The sequence below is a fragment of the Tenrec ecaudatus genome, chromosome 9 (genome assembly GCF_050624435.1).
Source record: "Tenrec ecaudatus isolate mTenEca1 chromosome 9, mTenEca1.hap1, whole genome shotgun sequence".
Classification (NCBI taxonomy): Eukaryota; Metazoa; Chordata; class Mammalia; order Afrosoricida; family Tenrecidae; genus Tenrec; species Tenrec ecaudatus.
Window position 1 is genome coordinate 66,391,461 of NC_134538.1, and position 24,127 is coordinate 66,415,587.

Here is a 24,127-nt window from a genome sequence, read left to right on the forward strand (position 1 = left end):
CTTACTGTGAGGACTAACGTGTGCCTGACCCAAGCCATAATATTGGCTTCTCCATTGCATCATATGCATGTGAAATTTGGACATTGAATAAGGATCCATATAAGAATCAAGGCGATTGAATTGTGGGGCTGGAGAAGGAGATTGTAAAGGCCACAGACTGCTAAAAGGAAAAAAAATGGCAGCAGTAAGGCCAGCGTGCTCCTCAGAGCAAAGATGAAAAGACTTCATCTTACATATTTTGGACATATTGTCAGGAGATGCCAGTCCCTGGAGAAGGACATTGTTTGGTAAAATAGAGTGGCGGTAAAAAAGAGGAAGACTCTCGACCAGAGTCTGTGGTTGATTCAATAGCAATGTTTGTTCCTTATGGTGCTAATATGTTTTGTGTCTTATTGACTATTAGAAGAACCTCTTACCTCTATGAATTATACCATAATTCAGTCATGACTTCTGAGAATCCGTCTCCACATTGATTCCATTTAAATCTCTTTCATACATCACTTCCAGCTCATTTCACTGCCCTGGTCTGATTCTAGGCACTCATCAGTAATTTCTTGTATATTGCAATAATCCCTGAACTGGTCTCTCTGTCTTCATTTTATATTCTCCAATCCATTTGAAGCTCTAGTGTTATGATAAATGTTAAGAACAAAAGTCAGTGCATATTACAACTTTGTTGAAAATGTTTCAGTATTTTCAGTGTCAGGGCCTACAAAATGGCCCAATTTGCAAGGTCCACCAAAATCTCTCTCCTTTGGTCTTGCCAAGCTTACTTATTTCAACCTAATTCTTCTCCTGGAATTAATTTATACTGACTTGATTACACTTTATATATTTACCACTGCATCCCCAACATGTCAGAAAAAAAAATGCTCATTTCAACTGTCAGCTCCTTTGGAAAGTTATTGCTACTGCCTTTCCAAGATAACATTTCTGCTTGGAACCCAACAATATAATCTACAAAAACATCATTTTCATATACTGTGAAGACTGAGTGATATTTTGTGCTATTGTATTTGGAGTTGCTATCAGTTCTAACCAATCTGGTAGTACCTAACACAAATAGTATCAACATAGCTTTGTTCTCTAATATGATTCAACTTTTGGCTTCAAGAGCATACTGACACAACTTTGCTTGCTGAACCTGCAGAAGACTTCAAGCACTAGCTAATTAAGATCAAAGCTTGTAGTCTTAAGTATGGAATAAAATTCAATGTAAAGAAGACCAAAATTTGTAAATGGACTGATAGGTAACATCATGATAAATGAGAACAAGCTGAAGTGGTCAAGCCTTCTGTCTTGCTTGGATCCACAATCATTGTTCATGGAAACAGAAGTCAAAAGATCCAAAGACATTTTGCACTGGGTGAATCTGCTGTGCGACACCTTTTTAAACTTTTGAAAAGAAGGAAGGTGACTTTGAGAACTCAACGAAGGGAGGTTACTTTGCCTGACTCAAGCCTTGGTATTTTCCATGACCTCGTAGCATGTGAAAGTTGGACCTTGAAAAAAGGAAGACTAAAAAGAAACCCCCAAAACAGTGCATTTTAATGGTGCTGCTGAAGAGCACTGAAAGTACCAAGGCCTGCTAAAAGGACAAACTGTCTGCCTTGGAAAAAGCACGGCCAGAGGCAAGGCTGGCAAGACTTCATCTTACCTACTTTGGACATAGTGTCAGGAGAGGCCAGTCTCTGGAGAAGGACACCATTTTGCGAAAGTGGAGGGTCAGAGAAAAAGAGGGAGGTCTCAGTGACATGGATTGACACTGTGGCTGCAACGAGACCAGCTGTAGGAAAATTGGTGAAGATGGCGCAGGAGTAGGCAGTGTTTCATTCTGGTTAACCTTTAATGAGATGTATTGACATTGTGTCTTCAATATGTGCCCCAAAAGAGCAACAATTGTGAGGATGTGGAAGGACGGATCTGTTCTATTCTTCTGTTGTTCACGAAGCCATTATGAGTTAAAACTGACTATATATAATGTAGCAACAAAATTAGCATTGTGTTGCATAGATAAGAAATATGCCTTATGCCCAGTTTCCCTTCATATACTTGTTAAATTTTTAGGCATTACTGGTGATGGAGTGTTTATGAGTTGGGTCTTCATAGTCAACAGTTCAAAACCACCAGCCACTCCAAGTGAGAAAGATTGAGCTTTCTACTCCTGTAAACTGTTACAGTCTCAGAAACCCACAGGAGGTGGCTTTGAGTCAGCATTGACTCAATGGCAGTAAGTTTGGTTTTGGATATTAGGGAAGAAAAATTAGTGAGCACTTTGTGGTTATTGTATGCAACTACATCATTATTTGATTTCCAGGAATACCCATAATTTGGGAAAAGACATTCAAAGTTATATAGGAAGGGATTAGACAAGTAAGTACAAATTCAACTTTTATTTCATTGAAGATAAGGGTATGTGAGATTTGGAAGCAGGAAAGAGGTTATTTTATTTGTAATTGCTTGGGTGTGAAATTGTAATTGCTTGGGTGGGAAAGGATCTGGTTATCAGTTTCCTATGAAATGTGATCTGTGCTGAGACATTTGGTCCTTGTGTTATTCATTTAATGGAGATTCTGTGATTCTCTCATTACTGACATAAGAAATTGGTGACTTATAATAATACTTCAGGATCCAATCTCAACTTGCTCTTTTCCAGCTGGGACAAGGATAACATCCCTGTCCTTGGAATCCTGCCAGAAACTTTTCCATGCTGGTGAGACTGGGCTCTGCCCTGTGCAGAAGAGGTTGAGAATCCGGTCTTGGACAACATAGCCTCTGTGGTAATGGAAGAGAACATAGGGTGGGTCGGTGTCCATGTCATTTGGGTAACAAAACAAAACAAAGTTAAGCAATTTTTAAATGGTGTTGTAAAGACATTGAATTCAAAGAAGATTGTCTGTTGCCAAACTCAGGGTTACATGCTGGTAAGAATCAATTTTTCTAAAATATGTGAAAAGTGGGAAAAACTGAATTTTGATGAATTCACAATTAAATATCTCTGGAAAATAGACTAGGAGGTAAATTAAATATCTCTGGCCTTGTTACAAAAGTCACTAGAAAGAAGAGTTTCACTTTTTTTTTCCTTCACTATATCTTTTAGGAGCTCTTTTAACCAATCCAGGAATCCTTTTCCAATATGACAGTATACTATTCAGATGTTTAAGTTAGGTCTACATTGACTAGAGAAACATATTCATACACACTCATAAGTGTATAAGAAAGAGCTTTATAAAAAAGAACAATTGTATATTGAGAAAATATCCCGATCTAGTCCAGATCAACTCCATAAGTCCAATATTAGTCCAGATGTCCAATACAAGTCCATAAAAATCCTCTTTCAACTCGCGCTACACATGCAATGATGCCAAATGCAGGAAACTCACAGGCCAGGGAGTAGAAGGTTTTATGGGTCCAGTGGCAGTGGAAGCCTCTCAGCACTGTTATGAGTCTCCACATGTCTCAACAGCAGGAAAGGGAAGGCAAAGAAATTGTGCATGTCCTTTCTCCAGGGAGAAAGACAGGAGCCGCCAGAATCCTCTGGAGAAGGCCATGCCCACACAGTGGTCTCATTGGCTATGACTTGATTGACAGGCTAGACTCCCTACCTTCGCTCAAGTTGACAGGAGATTATGTAACTGCCACATCAAGATTTTAATGAAGCTATTAACCTGTGAAGGAATATTAGTACAATTTATTATAAGAAATCACTAATATATAGCCAGAGGATGATTAATGAGCATCACAAGTTTGTTGCTTATTAATTTGTTTTCACTTTCTCACTCAATGGAAATTCCTCATCAGATCATCACCACCAGTTATCTCTCTCCTTCCTCATTGTGTGGTGTCTCTCTCCATATCCGCCAGAACCCTGGCTCTCAACTAGTTATCCATTTAGTTTTATCACTTGCAAGATCTCTGCAGAATCCATAGGGTCTGTTTACCCTTGAAGGTAGCTTTAGGTTCTTCAGAATTAAAATATAAACTACAAGCACAGTTTTGTCTCGTTAATATTGCCCATTTCACATTGAATAATTTCATGTTTATACAAATAGGAATGCAGAATATATACATGTGAGTGAGAGTGTATGTACATGTATATACATGTATGTATATGTATATATCCAGAGTAATATGATGGTGGTGCAGAAAAGAAGGAAATGACAATGGAAAGAAACTCTAACCTGTGGTATTTGAAACTAAGCTATTATCATTGCTGTTGTTGTTCGGTGCCATTGAGTCAGTTCTGACCCATAGTGACCCTATGCACAACAGAATAAAACAGTGCCCAGTTCTGCACCAGCCTCACAGTTGTTCTTATGCCTGAGCCCATTGCTGCAGCTACCGTGTCAATCCATCTCATCAGGGGTCTTCGTTTTCACTGCCCCTCCACTTAACTTGGCATGATATCCTTCTCCAGAGACTGGTCTCTCCCAATATGTCCAAAGTAGGTAAGATGAAGTCTTGCCTTCCTTATTTCTTTTTTTTTTTTTTTTTTTTAAACATTTTATTAGGGGCTCATACAACACTTATCACAATCCATACATAGACATACATCAATTGTATAAAGCACATCTGTACATATTTTGCCCTAATCATTTTCTTTTTTTTTTTTCTTCTTTTACATTTTATTAGGGACTCCAACAACTCTTACCACAATCCATACATATACATACATCAATTGTACAAAGCACACCCATACACTCCCTGTCCCAAACACTCTCAAGGCATTTGCTCTTCACCTAAGCCCCTTGCATCAGGTCCTCCTTTTTTTTCCCCCCTCCCTCCCTTTTCCCCCCTCCCTCATATGCCCTTGGTAATTTATACCTCGTTATTTTGTCATATCTTGCCCTATTCGGGGTCTCCCTTCCCCCCTTCTCTGCTGTCCCTCTCCCAGGGAAGAGGTCACATGTGGCTCCTTGTAATCAGTTCCCCCTATCCAACCCACTCACCCTCCACTCTCCCAGCATCGTCCCTCACTCCCTTGGTCCTGGAGGTATCATCCACCCTGGATTCCCTGTATCTCCAACCCTCCTATGTACCAGTGTACAGCCTCTGTCCTATCCAGCCCTGCAAGGTAGAATTCGGATCATGGTAGTTGGGGGGAGGAAGCATCCAGGATCTGGGGGAAAGCTGTGTTCTTCATCGATACTACCTCACACCCTAATTAACCCATCTCCTCTCCTAAGCCCCTCTATGAGGGGATCTCCATTGGCTGACACTTGGGCCTTGGGTCTCCACTCTGCACTTCCCCCTTCATTTAATATAATATATATATACACATACATATATACATATACACATAAATACACATACATACACACACTTATATCTTTTTTTTTTTTTTTGCATGATGCCTTATACCTGGTCCCTTGGGCACCTCGTGATCGCACTGGCCGGTGTGCTTCTTCCATGTGGGCTTATTTGTTTCTGAGCGAGATGGCCGCTTGTTCACCTTCAAGCCTTTAAGACCCCAGACACTATCTCTTTTGATAGCCGGGCACCATCAGCTTTCTTCACCACATTTGCTTATGCACCCATTTGTCTTCAGCGATCCTATCATGGAGGTGTGCAGTCAATGATATGATTTTTTGTTCTTTGATGCCTGGTAACTGATCCCTTTGGGACCACTCGATCACACAGGCTGGTGTGTTCTTCCATGTGGACTTTGTTGCTTCTGAGCTAGATGGCCGCTTGTTTATCTTCAAGCCTTTAAGACCCCAGTCACTATCACTTTTGATAGCCGGGCACCATCAGCTTTCTTCACCACATTTACTTGTTCACCCATGTTGGCTCCAGCTGTTGTGTCGGGAGAGTGAGCATCATAGAGTTCCAATTTAATAAAAGAAGGTATTCATGCATAGAGGGAGTGTTTGAGTAGAGGCCCAAGGTCCTTCCGCCACCTTAATACTTGACCTATAAATATAGACACAAAGATCTATTTCCCCAACCTCCTATATATATTTGCATGTCCATGTCTTTGTCTAGACCTCCATGAATGCCCTTTGACTCCTAGCTCTTTCCTCCATCTCCCTTGACCTTCCTCCTGCCCTACTACCATGCTTCATTGCCACCTGGGCTAGAGTATACCTCTTCTCTAAGCAACCTTACCCTTGATCATTTCCCACCAGGCCTGCCACTCCCCCTTCTCTACCCTTTGGGGTCCCATGTTTTTCCCTTGTCCCTGGAACTGTCGGTCCCGTTGTTTTTCCTCCAGATAGTTCATCCAGCCTGTCCTATTCAGACAGACCTGTGCCTTCCTTATTTCTAACGAAAAATCTGGCTGTTCTGAGAAAGACCAGTTTTTTCAGTTAGCACTCCATGGTACTTTCATTCTCTGGCATTATAATTCAAATGCCTAGTCTTACTTATTCACTATCCAATTTTCATATACTTATAAGGCAATGAGAAATACCATGGCTTGGGTCAGGCACACTGACTGATAGGTATTTTGTGCCAACATGGCATCTGTAAGAAGATATAGGTGGAGTTTAGCTTGTCAATCAAGTCGCAATTTGTTTACCTCATTTGAAAGTGTTATCGAGATAAATGGCTCACTGGAGTTGGGTCACTCTGTCTCTTTGCCTTCTCCTTCATGCCTGTGAGCTGTACTGAGACCTGCATGAGCCCCGGAGTGCGTCCACCACCAACCATTAGATCCATAAAACTTTGCACTCACCAACCTGTGATGTTCCTGCATCACCCTCTGTTTCTGTATCCTCAGGGAACCATAACTCCTGCTGCTGTTTCTACAGGATTATGTAACTTAACTATTCTGTACTGATCAACCTTAAATATACAAATGAATATATGCAAATATTATATGATTAAAAAGTAAAACAAATAGCCTTATAATAATCCATTGTAGTATGTACCAATGTTTTTTTTAATCCATTTTCTGTTGGTGGCCATCTAGGTTATTTCCATCTTCTTGCCATTGTGAATGGCACTATGATGAACATTGATGTCTACATATTATGTTCATGTTTTGACTCTTATTTTTTGTTAGAATAAATACTTAACAGAGGGATTGCACCATTGTTTTCTTTACCACATTTGCTTATGTACCTTTTTCGTCTTCAGCAATTGTGTCAGGATGTGAGTATCATACAATGCCACATTATTAGAACAAACCATTCTTGGTTTGATTTATGTACAAGCACAAAGTCCATCTGCTTCCTTGTTGCATATATATATGTATATATATATATATATATACACACCCTAAACAAATGGAATATTTTCTTCAAAGCCATGTATTTAAACTTTTTTTTACAAAACAGCATTATCACCTTCAAAGTACTCTCATTACACTTAATACATTTGTCAAATCTGTGATTGTATTCTTAGAAACACTTTTCAAACTCATATGTTTGCATGGCTGACAGAATTTCCCTCATTTTTGTCTTCACCTTTTCTATGTTGTCAAATCGCAGTCTTTTCATGCCCCTCTGCATTCACAGACACAAAAAGAAGTCACACAGAGCATGGTCAGGAGAGTAATGTGTATGCTGCAAGAAAGGTATGCTGTTTTTTTGCCAACACTGTTGCACTAAGATGGCTGTGTGAGCAGGTGAATTATCATGGTGGAAAAACCAGTCTCTCACCTGCCACGTCAGGCCTTTTTTGTCACACACTGTTACACAATCTTTTCAGAATCTTTAAATAGAAAGCTTGATGAATAGTCTGACCTGGTGAAACAAATTCCAAATGCATTAGGAGTCGACATTTTCATGTTTGGAAAGTTGGCAGACATCCAGAATGAGGTTTGTCATCAATCAATATCTCACCCCTTTTATACGAAAAAACCACTCATGCATACACTTGAGTTTTTCTCATAATGTTGTTCTTGTAAGCTGTGTTCAAAATCACAACAGGTTTGTTGCATTTTTCCTGGACAGGAAACAAAATTTCCCATTAGCGCACTTACTTACATCGTCCATCACAAAAACAAGGCTCAAGAGAAATTGCTTTCACAAAAAAATTCAAGATAAACTTGAAAATTCACAAAGAAAAAATTCAAAGAGAAAGCTTTTCCAGGAGAAGCCACTTGGTGCACTAACTTAGAGTGAGTTGCTCAATGCTCACCTAACAGGGGGGAAAAAATGTAAATTACAAAACTCTGTTCCACCTAGTGCAATTCCACTTTCTATAGGGGCACCCCCGATACAAATGTAAGCAAGCATACATATATTTATATATTTTCATGTATACATAGATTTTTTCTTCTTTCATCTTTTTTTCTCTTCATTCCCTACTATCATGTTTACCCATCATTCAACTCTCATTAATTCATCTCTAATACAATTCGATTGATAAAACATGACCAGAAAGGCTCCAGCCTCCTTACCATAAATTTTAGAATACTTAGTACTCTCCTGTACCCATCACTGTTGGCTCACCACTTACCTCCACCTGCCTCTCTCCCTCCCAGGGCCCCAGGAATTGTCAGTCCAGTTGCTGTCTCCATAAGATTGCTTATCCTTTTTATCTTGTATAGAAAAACACCACACAAAAAAGAACATAGAGATAGTCACAAGGCTAACAGGGATTTGCTCTTTTGGATACTGTTTTATGTAAGTTGATTTCTGGGTGGTGTTTAGTATACACTGTACTGCTGTCCAGAGAGGACTCCTTTTTTATTTTATGTAATGTTGGTTTGACAGCGTCCTTGAATTTGTTCTTGTATGGGAATACCCTTATTCCTCTCTCATATTTAAGGAATAATTCTGCTGAAAATGTTTCCTTTTTTCCCTACTTGCTCTCAAGGTTCTCCCACTGACCTTGATATTGGAACATTTGACTATGTGATTTCTTTTTTTTTTTTTAGATCAAATTGTGTTGGGGGTTCTCTTAGTTTCCTTTACAGTTATTTTATTCTCTGTTATGAAAATTTCTTAAGGAATTTTTTTCTCATAATTTCTTATACTATTTTTTCCTGTAGATTATTATTTCTTCCTGTTCTTGAATCTCAATGAGAAACTAGTTGTTCCTCTTGATGGTGTCCTACATAATTGTTAGATATTTTTCAGACTCCTTTGCTATTTTAGTTTTTATTCTTATCATATATTGGAGTTGGGCAATTTGTCTTCAAGGTAGCTAATTCAACTGTTCATTTCTTCAATTGTATTACTGCAGTAGTTCCATAATCTGTTGCCAAAGTAAAGTATCAGGAGTGAAGGGGTGGAGTTTAGCCTGTCGATCAGGTCACAGCTTGATGACCTCATCTGGAGGCACTATTGAGATAAATAGCTTGCTGGAGGGGGGTCACATAGACTCTGTGCTTGGTATTTCTGATGACAAGACACATGGAGCAATGAGCCCTGGAGCTAGAGATGCTACATAGAGAGCCATGCCAGCCCTGAGATGCTTACACTGCCATTGGACCCACAAGACTTTCCACCCACTGGCCTGTGATCTTCCTGCATTCAGTGTCATAGCATGTGCTGTGTCAATCTGAAGAGGAATTTATACATTGGTATCGGACATATGGGCTAATATCAGACTTATGAACTTGAGCTGGACTGGGCTAGGATATTTTCTCAATAGTCAACTGCTCTTGTAGATAAAGCTCGTTCTTGTACACACATGAGTGTCTATGAATTTGTTTCTCTAGTCAACACAGACTAACACTATTATTATTTTCTTTTAAAGTGTTGTCTAATTTTATTATTTACCTTTTGTATTTCAATTTAATGTAAGCTTTCCAGTTTTCTATTATTAATGTAAGTTTTCTAGTTTTTCTATTCTTTGATACCCCCTGAAACTCTTGCTCCATTTGCTAAAGTAGCCTAAATATCATTTTTCTGAATTCTTTTTCTGGCCATTCTAGAGCCTTTAATCAAAAAATTCTTTAGGCTCTGGGTGTTGTTCACTGAACTGAAACAATCTTATATATTTTTGTAACTCCAAGTACTGTTCTATTTTTATTATTAATTCATACTTGACCTCATTTTTATAGTATATGATGAATATAGGACTAAAATCAAACTAATAAAGAAAAATATGAGCATGAATAAAGGAATGGAAATACACAGGTCATATGGGCCTACGTGGTTAAAACATGGTTAAATTTGTCTTTAAGACCCTTTACAGTTGAAACAAAAAAGGATATATGATCAGTTACATAATCCTTATTGTTTGATAAGAAAGCATTAGCTCCTCTAGAGACAATTCTTTTTATTCATATAAGCAAGGACTGAATATATATTCTAAAGCTATCTACTTGGAGGTTATTATCCCCCCAAGAAATGCATTAATTGAAGGGGAGAGGAGAGACCAGACCATCTCCATCTCATTAAGTTGCAGAATTAGGGTAGAATAGGCTCTTCCTTAGTGAGCCGGAGATTATGTGATAGTCTCCACTGCAGCAGTCAGCAAGGATCTAGCAGACTTCTGGACACAAATAAATATATATGAAAATAAAATTTTCATGATATGCACATGTGGGATTAACTCAACTAATTAATAATTCAGTAAATTTAGAAATGATACACCCTGAAGAAGAAGTCACTGACAGCCCAGGGTTGTGGAAGCAGAATAATATTTTTTTCCTTCTGTGGAATACTCAGAAAAAGTGCCGTTGATTCTTAAAATATAGTCCCACTGATTTGATTAATTTCTTCTTGTCCATTACTAAGAAACTGGAAATATACTTATCTCTCTATGATTCACCTAGAAATATGCCTAAAAGAGAGATCCTTAAATTCTAAAATTATCAGGGGTGGGGCAGTTTTGGGTAGAAACATTTCCAAAAGCTGAAGCCGGACTCTGCTACCTAACAAACATATGGAACCCTCCTATGCTCACTGTCAAAAGTGAACATGAAACCCTGTCATCAGCCCAGGAAGGGCCTACTCACCCACCTACTTCCCATTGAATTGTGAATCACTTTCTTGACATTGAAGTTCTTTTTTTATACCGACCTAGACCTTGGCACAAAGGTGCTGCTTGTCCAGGAAAAAATACTGTTTTCCTGACTATGCGTGTGTGTCTGTGTGTGAGAGAGAGAAAAAGAGAGGGAGAGGGAGAGGGAGAAGATGAAAGAGAGAGAGAGAGAGTTGTTTATCATTGAAGGATACACATAATGTAGTGTGGAGATTCCTTCTGAGGACATTGTGTTGTACTGGATATTATTTGCACAAAATGCCCAGTAAAGGAAAGGGGATGGGGTTAGTCAATTCCCTACCTTCATTCTATATCTGGAAACAAGGAAGGAACGTAAATGAAATTGAACTGAATGCAGAAGAGTTGGGTTTTCAGACAAATAAACGGAGGGAAATGAGTGTAGTCATTTAACTTAGAATTGGAAAACTTTACTCCAGTTTGAAGTCATTCAAGATCCTCAAACCATTTCCAAATATTTTGAATCCATTAAAAAATTTAACATGAACTAATACCATGGGGTGATGAGTCACTAATTTACTGACATCAAGTTAATTACAATTCATAGTAAACCTGAAACTGAATATTTATGGGAGTAGACATTCTCATCCTGCAAGAAATGGCTGAGGCTTTGGAAGTGCTGACTGAATTGTAAGCAGGCCAACTAATAACCTGCCACGCTACCAAGCCTCTTTGGGGTTTTGAGTTGGAATTCATATTTACGTATAGTAACCCATAATGATGATATTTCCTAATACCTTGTGTGTGCATACCAGTTTTTAACACTCTAATTTTCTGAACGTTCACATTTAGCTTTAAAAACCTGTGGTAGACTAATGCTTTTTGGACTTGCCTGCTTATTTGAGTTACCAGACATTTAGCAATGTAAATATGTTCTTGATGGTGTACATGCACTAAAATATGTGTACATGGTTCTGTATTGATGCACTCAAGTTCTTGGAAAGAATAATGTGCTGGCATCGTAGGATATCTTAAAATAACAAAAAAACAACATTTAATTATGGAAAGTATGATTAAGGAGACAATATCTAGAAACCTGAGTAACATTGGGAAGGTTTGGCAAACAAACATGAGAAAAAGACATTTGGGGTTCTCTAAGTTCATGTATCATAAAAAGAGTGTGCAAAAGTTCATGGAGAATGTGTATTGCAAAATAACAAAATTATGTTTACATAGCAAAATAAACTTGTCTAACTTGTTATAAAACATTGGAATAGGGTCTCTTTTGAGGTACAAATGATAATGTATCAGTTTAAAAGATCCCCTATTTGAATAACATAAATTCTGCTAAAATCTAAACAAGAACAAACATCAAATTTATGGTGAATCTTAGGTGGAAGAATAGTGAATTCATTAATGTCTTGCAAAATGTTTTAGGAGACTGTGCTTTCAAGGAATTCAGCACTTTACAAATGAATGTCAGGTTTTAAGAAGGGGAAAACATAAGAGAATGTCCACAATGGCAGACAATCCATATCAATTTTGGATGAAGCAGTATTCTTACCAGTGCCTTAATTGAAGATGTCTAATATAAAAAGAAGAAACAATCGCAAATACCATAGACACATCAATGGGTTCAGCTTACAAAATTCTGATTGAAAAATTAAAAGTGAGTAAATTTTCTGCTCAATGTGGACCAAATTTTTGATAACCAAAGAAGTTATAGTGAAGAGCAGAGGTTTCAGTGGGAATTTTAAATAACTGAGATCTTGGGACTGAAGCATTTCTTGAAAGAATTGTAGCAAAAGATAATATGTGGTGATATTAGTACAACCCCAAAGACAAAGAATCATCAAAAGAATGATTTCCAAATGACAAAAGTAGTCTGGTCAAAGCTAAGGGAAACTGTTCAGAATCAAGGTCGTAGCAATAGTTTTGGGTTTTATTTTGTTTTTGATAAGTTATTTCGCTTGTTGATTTTCTAGAGCAGTGGTTCTTAACCTGGGGGTCATGACCCCTTTGGGGGTTACCCAATTCATAACAGTAGCAAAATTACAGTTATGAAGTAGCAACAAAAATAATTTTATGGTTGGGGGATCATCACAACATGAACTGTATTAAAGGGTCACAGCATTAGAAAGGTTGAGAACCACTGTTCTAGAGGGTCAAAGAATGGTAACGTGTTTATTGTGACATTACTTTAAGAAAGCCAGATGTTTAGCAGGAAAAAAAGTCTTGGAATACTTCACCATAGTCCTTCTCCGTCATAGCAATGTTCCTACTTATTTCTTTTATTAAACAAAGGTAAATTTGCAAGTGTTTTGATGTAAAATATTTAGACACCTAGCTTATTGTCCTAGTTTGGCTCTTTCTGACTACTTTTTATATCTTTAACTTAAAAAAAATCTTAAAGTGCACCCATTTTCCTTCTGTTAATAATGTAAAAACCTGCCGAGGCATTGTTCAATTTCCAGAATCCTTTATTCTGCATGGATGAATGAAATTACTGGTATTATAGATTACCAAAGTTTCCAGGTTTTGATGGAATTTATGTTGATTGAGAAATTTAAAATAAAAATAGAAAAGAAAAAAAATCAAAGTTAATGTCAGAAGAGACTCTGAAACATGCTCTCAATCATAGAGAGCTCAGGCAAATGGAAGAAATGATGAACTCAAAAATCTTAACAGAAAATTTCTAAGGGCAGCTCAAGAAGACAGAGTAAAAAATATAAGGATATGTGCCCAGCCGCAGAAATAGAAAACTGAACATGAAGAACTTGCTCAGCATATCTTAAACTAAAAGAACTTGATATAAAAAAGTCAATCCCCAAGCTATACTATGGACAAAATATAACATGATCAGAAAGCATCAAAAGAAGATGGAAATAAAAAACAGTCACTGTACCAAAAAAGAACTTGTAGCCATTAAACCATTTCAGCCATTAAACTAGTAGCCATTAAACCATTTGTAACATATGGGCAAGAAACAATGGTGCTGAAGGAAAAAGTCTAAGCTGAAATGAAGGCATTAGTCAAAATCAAGGCTCCAGAAAGGGATAGAATAACAGTAGAAATGTTTTTAAAAGCTGATGAAGCATTAGAAGCTCTTACTCATCTGTGCCAGGAAATTTGGAAGAAGCTACTTAGCCAACTGACTGGAAGAGATCCATTTTTGTACTCTTTCCTATGAAAGGTGATCCAATAGAATACTAAAAATGTAGACCAATGTCACTGATATCACATGCAAATAAAATTTTCCTAAAGATTATGCAATATCAACTGCAGTCCCGCATTGACAGGGAGCTACTTTAAGTTCCAACAAGGTTCAGAAGAGAACATGAATCAGTGATATTACTGATGTCAGATGAATCTGACCAAAAATATGTATGCTTATGTTTTATTGACAATACCAAGGCATTTGTCTGGGAAGCTCATAAAAATCTGTGGATAGCCTTGAGAAGAATGGGAATTCCAGAACACTGTATTTTACATGAATCAAGAGGGAGTTGTGCAAAGAACAAGGGAATACTACTAGTGTAAAATCAGAAAAAGTGTTTGTCAGGTAAGTATTCTCTCATTATAGTTGTTCCATCTGTATACTGAGCAATTAATAAGAGAAACTGAATTATATGAAGAAAATATGGCATCAAAGATCGGAGGAAAGCTTATTAGCAACCCATGATATGCAATTGACATAACTTTGCTTGCTGAAAGCAAGGAGCGCTTGAAGCACTTGCCAATAAAGATCAAGGCTGTCCTTCAGCATGGATTAAAATTCAATGTCAAGAAGACCTGAATCCTCATTAATGGATGAATAAGTAACATCATGATAAATGGAGAAAAGATTGAAGTTGTCAAGGATTTGGAATTGCTTTTATCCCCAATCAATGTTCATGGAATCAACACTCAAGAGATTAAATGGCCCACTGCATTGGATAGATCTGCTGTACAAGCCCTATTTTGAGAGTTAAAAAGTAAAGATGTAACTGTGAGGACTGGAGTGCACCTGACTCAAGCCATGGTATTTTCAATGGCCTCAAATGCATCTGAAAGATTGACATTGAATAAGGAATAAAAATAATTTATGTATTTGATTTCTGGTGCTAGAGAAGAATATTGAAAGTACCATGGACTGCTAAAAGGACAAAAAAGTATGTCTTGGAAGAAGTATAGCGAGAGTACTCCTTAGAGTATGCTGAGACTTCATCTTACATACCTTGGCCATATTGTGAGGAGAGATCAGTCCTTGGAGAAGGACATCATGCTTGGTAAAGTGGAGGGGCAGCAAAAAGAGGAAGACTGTCAATGAGATAAATTGACAGTGGCTGAAACAATGGACTCAAGCATAAAAACAAAGAATTTATTTATTGCCACTAAAGAACAAATTTTCTAAATTTCTGAAACCTTTTAGATGCATGGAATTTAGAATGTGTTTATGTCATCTGAAATGTTTATGCACTGTGAAATACCTTTTCTGGTTTTCAACATTATTGTTTAGACTTGAAAGCAAAATGGAGCATGGTGTCCATGATATTAATTGAGTTCTTCTTGCAAATAACTGATGTTATTTTGTACAATAACTTCTGCATAAATAATGAATAGTAAACTCATATCTGAATAAAATACTCCATGGTCACAATAGCTATATATTTTAGTATGGACACAAAATATATACATTTTAAATTTTAGATGTTAAAGAAATTGCAGAGACCACTATGAGAAATGTTGGTTCAGGAAGTACAAGTGAAATATTAAGTATGTCCTTTTGGGGGTTATTTGTTCTTTATAATTTTCACAGGGCAATAATGTAATGGGCACCACTGTTGGTTGGGCAATTTATATTAAAGGAGGAACAGGGTTAATGCCAGATTTGACACTAAATCTATTTGTGGCTGCATTCCAATGCAAGTGATATCAATATGGGATGATGGTAAAAGTCACCAACTACTGTTGCTTCAGTGATCTATCTTGCAACTTCTTGGAATACAATCATGGTTAGCAATTTCCTTAGAAAGAGAGTTATGCTGGAAAGTTTGCAAGAACAAGGACTAACACGAGTTAAATAAATGGAAAACAATAAAAACTATTTTTTTATTGGTTGTGGTAGTTACGTAATCTGGTGTCAACTTGAGGCTAATAAGAGTGGGGGAGTGGAGTTAAGCTGTCAATCAGGAAATCCACAGTTTGATGACCTCAGTTGGAGGAGCAAAGGAAATTAATAGCTCACTGGAGGACTGACAAACTCTCTGCTTGACTTGCTTCTTAGACATTCTTGGAGCTATGCTGATAGAGACAGAACCCTGGAGCTGGAGGAGCCATGGGGAAACCCATGCCAGTGCTGAGATACTTCCACTACTACTGGATCCACAAGAATTTCCACCACTGGCCTGTGATATTCCTGCATTTGGCGCCATTGCATGGCTGCGTAACTCTAAAGAAGAATTTATGGACTAGTATTGACATATGGGGTAACATCAGAATTATGGACTTGATCTGAACCTGGCTGGGATCTTTTCTTAATGTATAATTGCTCTTTGATATGAAGTTTTCTCTTACACACATATGAGTATCTATGATTTTGTTTCTACAGTCAACCCAGAGAAACGCATTGATATTTAATCAATTATGCAACATCATAGGGCAGGAGCAAGACCTTCAAGATCACCAGGGAATTTCTTTCCAGAAGTAAATCTGTTGGAAGGTATGTATGTCTGTGTTTTGCTCTATAGAGTAGGTAAACACATTAGTCATTTCTTTAGTCTTCAAAATGGGAATGAAGGCATCACTGGCTAAAGGAAGAATGCTGGGTAGAATTAAAACTCAAACATTCCTGCTGTTAATCTTCATGGTCTGCCCTAAAATATTGGAAAGTAACTAATACATTCTAATAATTGTTTAAGTGATTAAAGGTGGGGAAATAAGCAAATCTAAATAGGACTGATTTTGCTCAAGTAATATTTTAGTTTTTATATAGTTAAATTAAGCCTCAATAAGTTGGGATAATAATCACACTAAAACATTGTTGAGGTGATGCTTATGAGTTCTGTGAAGAAATACATGCAAACATTATTTGTGTTGTTCAAGAGTTGCATTGCTGTTTCCTGTATAGAAAATGCTCATCTTCCAGCATTTTTTGTTGCCTGGAGAATAACCAATGAGAAAACAAAATGAAGAAAACCTAGTCATTATCCAATGAATAAAATAACTATTCAAGCAAATGCTCCAAAATTTCACTATCTTAGTTATAGACATACTATGACTAGGTTACTGCAATTTGAAACAAAATCAAAACACAGCTAGAATTCAGATACACATGACATTTTTGCAGATGAATTTTAAGTTGAATAAGAATGAAAAGGAAGGAAGATGGCGACTGAGTGAAACATACCAGAGGGACTGCAGAAATCAGCACAGGCGAGTTACTAAGAGGGAAATTCAACACTGCTGGATAGCAGGAGGAGCATAGTAAAGATAAGTAGGCATATCGACAAGGTTTTCAAGGGATGGGGGCTTTTGGTTTACCACAGTGGAGGCTGGCTAGGGTTTTACCTTAGCCTCGCCAATATCCCGGCTGGAGCCGGGATCATTTGGAGATCGCGCAGGGGTTTATCTCAACACAACTACAGCTTTCCACTGTCTCGGGACAGGGATTAAACCTTTGTAGCCCCATGGTCATGGCTTAGGGATCAGCTATATTATTACTTTTATTTCCCTCTCTTTTATCTATCCCCACCATCTCAGCGGGCTTAGTTTTATTCCCTCCTCTTTGTCTCTTCCATTTTCTCTCACATGCCACTGCCCTCCACCAGACCACGCCCTTAGCCAAGGGCATTACGCCTGCACCCCAACCAGCTGGGAGAGCTAAACCATGTGCAGAGTAGCCCAAGGCTGGGGAAAGCCCACCTGTCCTCTACCAGGGGATATTCTGCCCAACTTCTGCCCAGAGAATTCCTGCCTGTGTGGCGAGGGGTGCTCTTATCCATCCTCCGTGGTCCCGCGTGACTGAAGGAAGTTCTTGCCACCTGCCGTAGTGTCTCACACAGCCTACAGCAGCTCAGCTAACACTTGCCAATGTTCCACACTGCAGCAGGAACCTCTGGCCAACCATTGCAGTGATTTACCTGACCAGAGCAATTCAGCTCACCATTCTCAGTGCTCTACACCAAAGCAGGCAAACCACCAGCATTCTGTGGCACACCCTTGCAGTGGGAACCCCCGCATGCCCTCTGTAGCACCCCAAGCTGCTGTGGGCCACATCATCACGACTTCTTGTGAGATCACCCAGTACAGCACCATCTTCATGGGTCCACAATAACCCAACTAGCATCCCCTGAGAGGAACATCCAACCTGTCCTCCAAATAAAAGAATACTGGTTGACTAAGGAAAGGGTGAAGGCACAGGAGGATAATGTGGTAGGCCAATTCCATAGTGAAATTAGCTGCAGGCAGTTCGAAGAAGCATCCCTCCGAGTCTCCCAGAAACAGCTTGTGCATTTCAACTTCTTGGAAAATGGCATCTGGCTCCTCTAAAACAACACACAAAAAAAGCAATAAGCCCCAATGACCTCAATGAAAAAACAGGATAAACAAAAGGCAGTGTCAAGAAGATGTCCTGAACCTAACAGCATGCATAAAAGAGGCAGACATTGATATACCACAGAAAGAAATTTTCAGAATTCTGCTTGGAGTTATACAGGATATGAGGGAAACAATACAGAAAAAGGATGAAATGATAAAGGAGATAAAGCCCTTACACCAAAGGGAAATACAAGAGCTTGTGGAGGAGATAACAAAACTAGTAGCAGAATCATAGAACTCAAAAATTGACTGGAGAAAGCAGAGAACTGCACTGTCACCTAGAGGACAGCCAAACAGACTTTACCAAATGCAAACCAAATTTAATAAGATTATCAGTGAAACTGAAGAAAACCAAAAAACTATGTCTGACACTATGAAGAGGCACAACATCAGAATAATTGGATTACCGGAGGAAGACATGAGAAAGAAGTCATCTGAGAATTCTTGAAAGAAATTTCCCCAGTTTAATGAATGAAAACCAGGCATCTACTCAGGAGGCTGAAAGAACATCAGCTAGATTGAATCCCAAGAAGTCACCCGTGCACATAATAGTTACACTACCCAACAATGAGGAAAGGGAGAAAATCATGAGAGCAGCTAGGGAAAAACATGCAATCACATATACAGGCTCCCAAATAATATTCTCAGACCTATCAACAGTCACTATGAAGAAGAGGAGAGAGTGGAGTAACATATTCCAAAAAAGGAAAGAAAGTAACATACACCTAAGAATACTCTATGCGGCCATATTATCTATCAAGATAGATGGAGAATTAAGTCTTCCTGGACAGGGAAAAACTCAAAGAATACATTAGAAGAAATCCAGCCCTACAAAAGGTCCTTGTCAACCCAGTATGGGCTGAAAAATAGCACTCACCAAGCATAAATAAGAGCCCACCATGTAGAAAACCTCACTCAGAGGGGAACAAAGAGAAAACAGCCTCCAAGAAAGCATTGGCTTAAGGGTGGAAAGAGGTCAAGAATGATACACACACACAAACACACACACAAAACACTAATGAGAAAGGAAAGTAGGAAAACACCCAACACAAAAGGTATAAGATAACATCACAGAGTCCAGAGGTGGAAATAATAACCTTGAATATTAATGGACTGAACTCAGGCATTAAAAGACTGAGGCTAGCAGACTGTCTTAGAGAACACAGCTCATCAATCTGCTGCCTACAGGAGACACATTTCAATGTTACAGACAACTGGACATCCCTTTCAGAGGGGTAGTGGGAAGGAGATGAGTCACTCAGGGTTCAGTGTAGCAACAATGAAATCACAACCTTCTTCTAGTTCTTAAACGCTTTCTCCCCTCAACTATCATGATCCCTATTCTACCTTGCAAACCTGGATAACCTGATGATGCCCAGCGGTACAGATGGGAACTGGAAACAGGGAATCCAGGACAGATGAACCCCTCAGGACCAGTGGTGAGAGTGGTGATACCAGGAGGGAAGGGGGGGCTAGAAAGCAGGAACCAATCACAAGGATCTACATATAACTTCCTCTCTGGGGATGGGCAACAGAAAAGTGGGTGAAGAGAGACGCCTGGCAGTGTAAGATAAGATAAAATAATAATTTATAAATTAGTAAGGATTCATGAGGGAGGAGGAGGGAAAAGGGAAATGAGGAGCTGATTCCAGGAACCCAAGTGGAAAGTGAATTTTGAGAATGATGAGGGCAATGAATGTATAAGTGTGCTTTACACAATTGATGTATGTATGGATTGTGATAAGAGTTGTATGAGCCCCAATAAAATTATTTTTTTTAAACTTTGGTATATACATACAATGAAGTACGATGCATTGCTAAAAAGCTTTGATGAACATATGAAGCACATTGCCGCATGGGAAGAACTGCAGGAAATTATAGTAAGCAAAGTCAGCTAAGCACAAAAGGACAAGTACAACATGAATCCACTGAGGTAAGCTTTTAAAAATATGCAAAAGGGACATAGGGGAAAAGCTACTGAATACAAACATTTCTGGGGTGAGGACCAGGTAATGTGGCAGTGGCCAGACCAAATCCAGGGATATATATGGTAACCAACTTAAAACGAGGGGGGGAGGAGAAAGGGAGAAAAAGAAAGAAAGAATGGGTAGCAGGGGAACAGGGCACTAACCCACCCAAGAGGAGGGTATTTTTTATATCTCCACAGGGAAAGAGGGACCAGACTTCAACCTGATGCTCCAAGATGTGAATGCAACATGCTGGCATGAAGCAGGGAACCAATAGAGAGGTCTGAGGGGCCAGCCCCAATCCCAACTACTATGTGGACACCTGCCCCTCCCCCCAGAAGAATTTATTTCAAAGGACAGCATTGAATCTGCAGCTCCGGGAGAGGGACAAATCTAATCGGAGCACATGGGAGTAGATGAAGGGGGAGGAGGAGAGAGTGGAGCACATCCTGGCCCACCAGGCCTTGAGGACGATGTTCCCGATTAGAGCAGTCCACAGAGAGGACCACATGGCCGGCCCCACTAGGAGACATGACGTCCCTCACTGACCCATAGCCCTACAAAGGACAACACCGGAGACACAGCATAGGAATTGCATCTGATATGATCCCGTCACACTGAGGCAAAACACTAAGGAGGTGAAACAGAACAGGAAGGGAATGGAATAACGAAGTCCCCAGGGAATGCTGAAGGTGGACTTTGGGGCCAGGGCATGGTGCCCTTACAGACTGGACTGGAAAACACAACTAAAGGCCAACAAACAGTCCTTGAACTAACTACAAGTTTTTTTTCTTGTTGTGCTTTGTTTTTGTTTTGTTTTTTGTCATTTGGTTTGTTGTTGTTGTATATTGTTGCTTGGTTTTGCTCTGTTTTGTTTTTGTGCATGTTATTATCTCTGCAGGTCTGTCTAAATAGGCTGGATGAACAATCTGGAGGATAAAACAATGGGACCAATAGTTCTGGGAGGGCATGGGAGAGGGGGAGGTGGGGGGAAAGGAAGTGATGTTAACAACTAGGAGGCAAAGGACATATATAGAGGTCTAAGTAAAGGCATATACATATGCAAATCTATTTATATATGAAGATGAGGAAATAAATCTATGTGCATATATTTATAGGTTTAGTATTAAGGTATCAGAAGGACTTTGGGCCCCCAGTCAAGTACTCCCTCAATGCAAGAATATCTTCTTTTATTAAATTGGCATTCTATGATGCTCACCTTCCTGACACAACCACTTAAGACAAAGTGGGTGAATAAGCAAATGTGGTGAAGAAAGCTTGTGGTGGCCAGCTATCAAAAGATATAGCACCTGGGGTCTTAAAAGCTTGAAGGTAAACAAGCGGACATCTAGCTCAGACGCAAGAAAGCCCACATGGAAGAAGCACACCAGCCTGTGTGATCACGATGTGCCGATAGGATCAGTTATCAGACATCAAAGAACAAAAAAATCATATCTTTCTGTGCTCACCTCCCTGATACGATCGCTGAAGACAAATGGGTGCATAAGCAAATGTGGCGAAGAAAGTTGATGGTGCCTGGCTATCAAAAGATATAGCATCTGGGGTCTTAAAAGCTTGAAAGTAAACAAGTGGCCATCTAGCTGTGAAGCAACAAAGCCCACATGGAAGAGACACACCAGTCCTGTGATCACAAGGTGTCGAAGGTATCAGGTATCACGTATCATCAGAACAAAATATTATATCATAGTGAATGAGTGGGGGGAGTGCAGAGTGGACACCCAAAGCCCATTTGTAGGCCACTGGACATCCCCTTACAGAAGGGTGTTGGGGAGGACACAAGCCAGTGAGGGTGCGATGTAGCAACAATGAAACATACAACTTTCCTCTAGTTCCTAAATGCTTCCTTGGCCCCCCACTATCATGATTCCAATTCTACCTTACAAATCTGGCTAGGCCAGAGGATGTACACTGGTACAGATAGAAACTGGAAACACACGGGATCCAGGGTGGATGATCCCTGCAGGACCAGTGTTGTGAGTGGCGATACTGGGGGGTGGGAGGTAGGGTAGGTTGGGAAGGGGGAACTAATTACAAGGATCAACATGTGACCACCTCCCTGAGGGATAGACAACAGAAACGTGGGAGAAGGGATATGTTGGACAGGGCAAGATATGACAAAATAATAATTTATAAATTATCAAGGGTTCATGAGGGAGAGGAGAGTGGGCAGGGAGGGGAAAAATGAGGAGCTAATGCCAGGGGCTTAGGTGGAGAGCAAATGTTTCGAGAATGATGAGAATGTACAAATGTGCTTTACACAATTGATATATGTATGGATTGTGATAAGAGTTGTATGAGCCCCTAATAAAACAATTTTAAAAAGAATTTTATGAGCCCCCAATTAAAATGATTAAAAAGGAAAAAGACATTTCTAAAAGAACTGCAGAACAGCATACCAAATATAGGACACTATGTAAAAAACAAGTTTTGTTAGTCAAATATCTATTGCTTTCCAGTTACTAAGAAACACAAAATCTAGGATCTCTGTACTCAAGGAATTTGCAAAACTGTTAAGAAGAAAAGATGATGTACATAAGATACCAAGCACCAATCTTAATAAACATATAACAATGGTCTAATAATGATACATAGGATGATTTCTATTAGATCAATTCAGATAGAAGAATTACAGTTCGTAAGTAGAGAAAGGAAGAAGTAAACTTTGCCCTATAAAGACATTGGGGAAATGAGGTCTGGGAATAGGACAGGCTGCTTTTAGTCACTCTGGCAAATCACACTTTGTTGATGGTTTTAGGTGTCATGGGATAACACTTTCTTGGCATATACCTTTCACTCCAAACATATACAAACAAACATGTAAAAAGGAAAAATACAAAAGACATAGCTGGGGCCAAAATCAAAGTGAATATCTCTAAGGAGCAGAAATGGATTTGTAATCAGGAAAGATTAGAGAGAATCAATCTTGAGCATGTTGGGCTATGGGACAAAAACCAAATACCATAATTGATCAGAGCTCAGTTTATGCGAGATAAGGAGAACCAAGAACTGAAACTCTATAACCGAGTTTGAACCCAGGACTTTCAGCAAAGCTTTTCCACATCTAAAAGGAAGATGACAATGCATGCCATTTTGAAAGTACTATAGCCTAGAGCAGGCGTCCTCAAACTTTTAAAACAGGGGCCAGTTCACTGTCCCTCAGACTGTTGGAGGGCCGGACTATAGTTTACAAAGAACTATGAATAAATTCCTATGCACACTGCACAGATCTTATTTTGAAGTAAAAAACAAAATGGGGCATAAACACCCGCTGCCTGGATAAATATCCTCGACAGGTGGCATGTTGCCAGCAGGCCATAGTTGGAGGACCCCTGCACTAGAGAGATGGGGCTCAAACCCAGACTTGAGGCAAAATAACCACCCCACCACCACCACCCCCTAAAGAACAAACCTCAACCCACCCATATATTGGTTCATTGTCTCAATTGTCTGTCTAGGTCATTGTGAGTAGGCATCAACAATTGTTGAGTTGGGTAAAAAACGAAGTGTAACAAAACAGTCCCACAGAGTGTATATCTTTTTGGAAACAGGTTTACTTCTTTCCTCTCATCCTTACCCTACAGACCAAGGAGTGAATGTGTCCCTAAATTCCTATTCCATTGAAGTGCCAACTAAATATTGAATACTTTTGCCCTCCCATCTATCTCCTCCCCTAACTGTGCTTTTTAAAGGAGAGGCCTTAAACTAGTGAGCTTCTCCTG

The 24,127-nt window shown here is 39.1% G+C and overlaps 1 long non-coding RNA gene across 7 annotated transcripts in view; it reads left to right on the forward strand.

The window, feature by feature from the left end:
- The window catches only part of LOC142456857 (uncharacterized), a 108,112-nt gene extending 85,148 nt beyond the window's left edge, over positions 1–22,964 (forward strand). The window contains exons 3-5 of one of the 7 annotated variants that reach the window (XR_012786106.1): positions 2,657–2,800; positions 16,109–20,353; positions 20,588–22,964. This is a non-coding gene — a long non-coding RNA (uncharacterized LOC142456857). The remainder of the gene's footprint in view (positions 1–2,656; positions 2,801–16,108; positions 20,354–20,587) is intronic. The other 6 variants (XR_012786108.1, XR_012786105.1, XR_012786104.1 and 3 more) reach the window with 6 other exon arrangements.
- Positions 22,965–24,127: the final 1,163 nt, after the last annotated feature.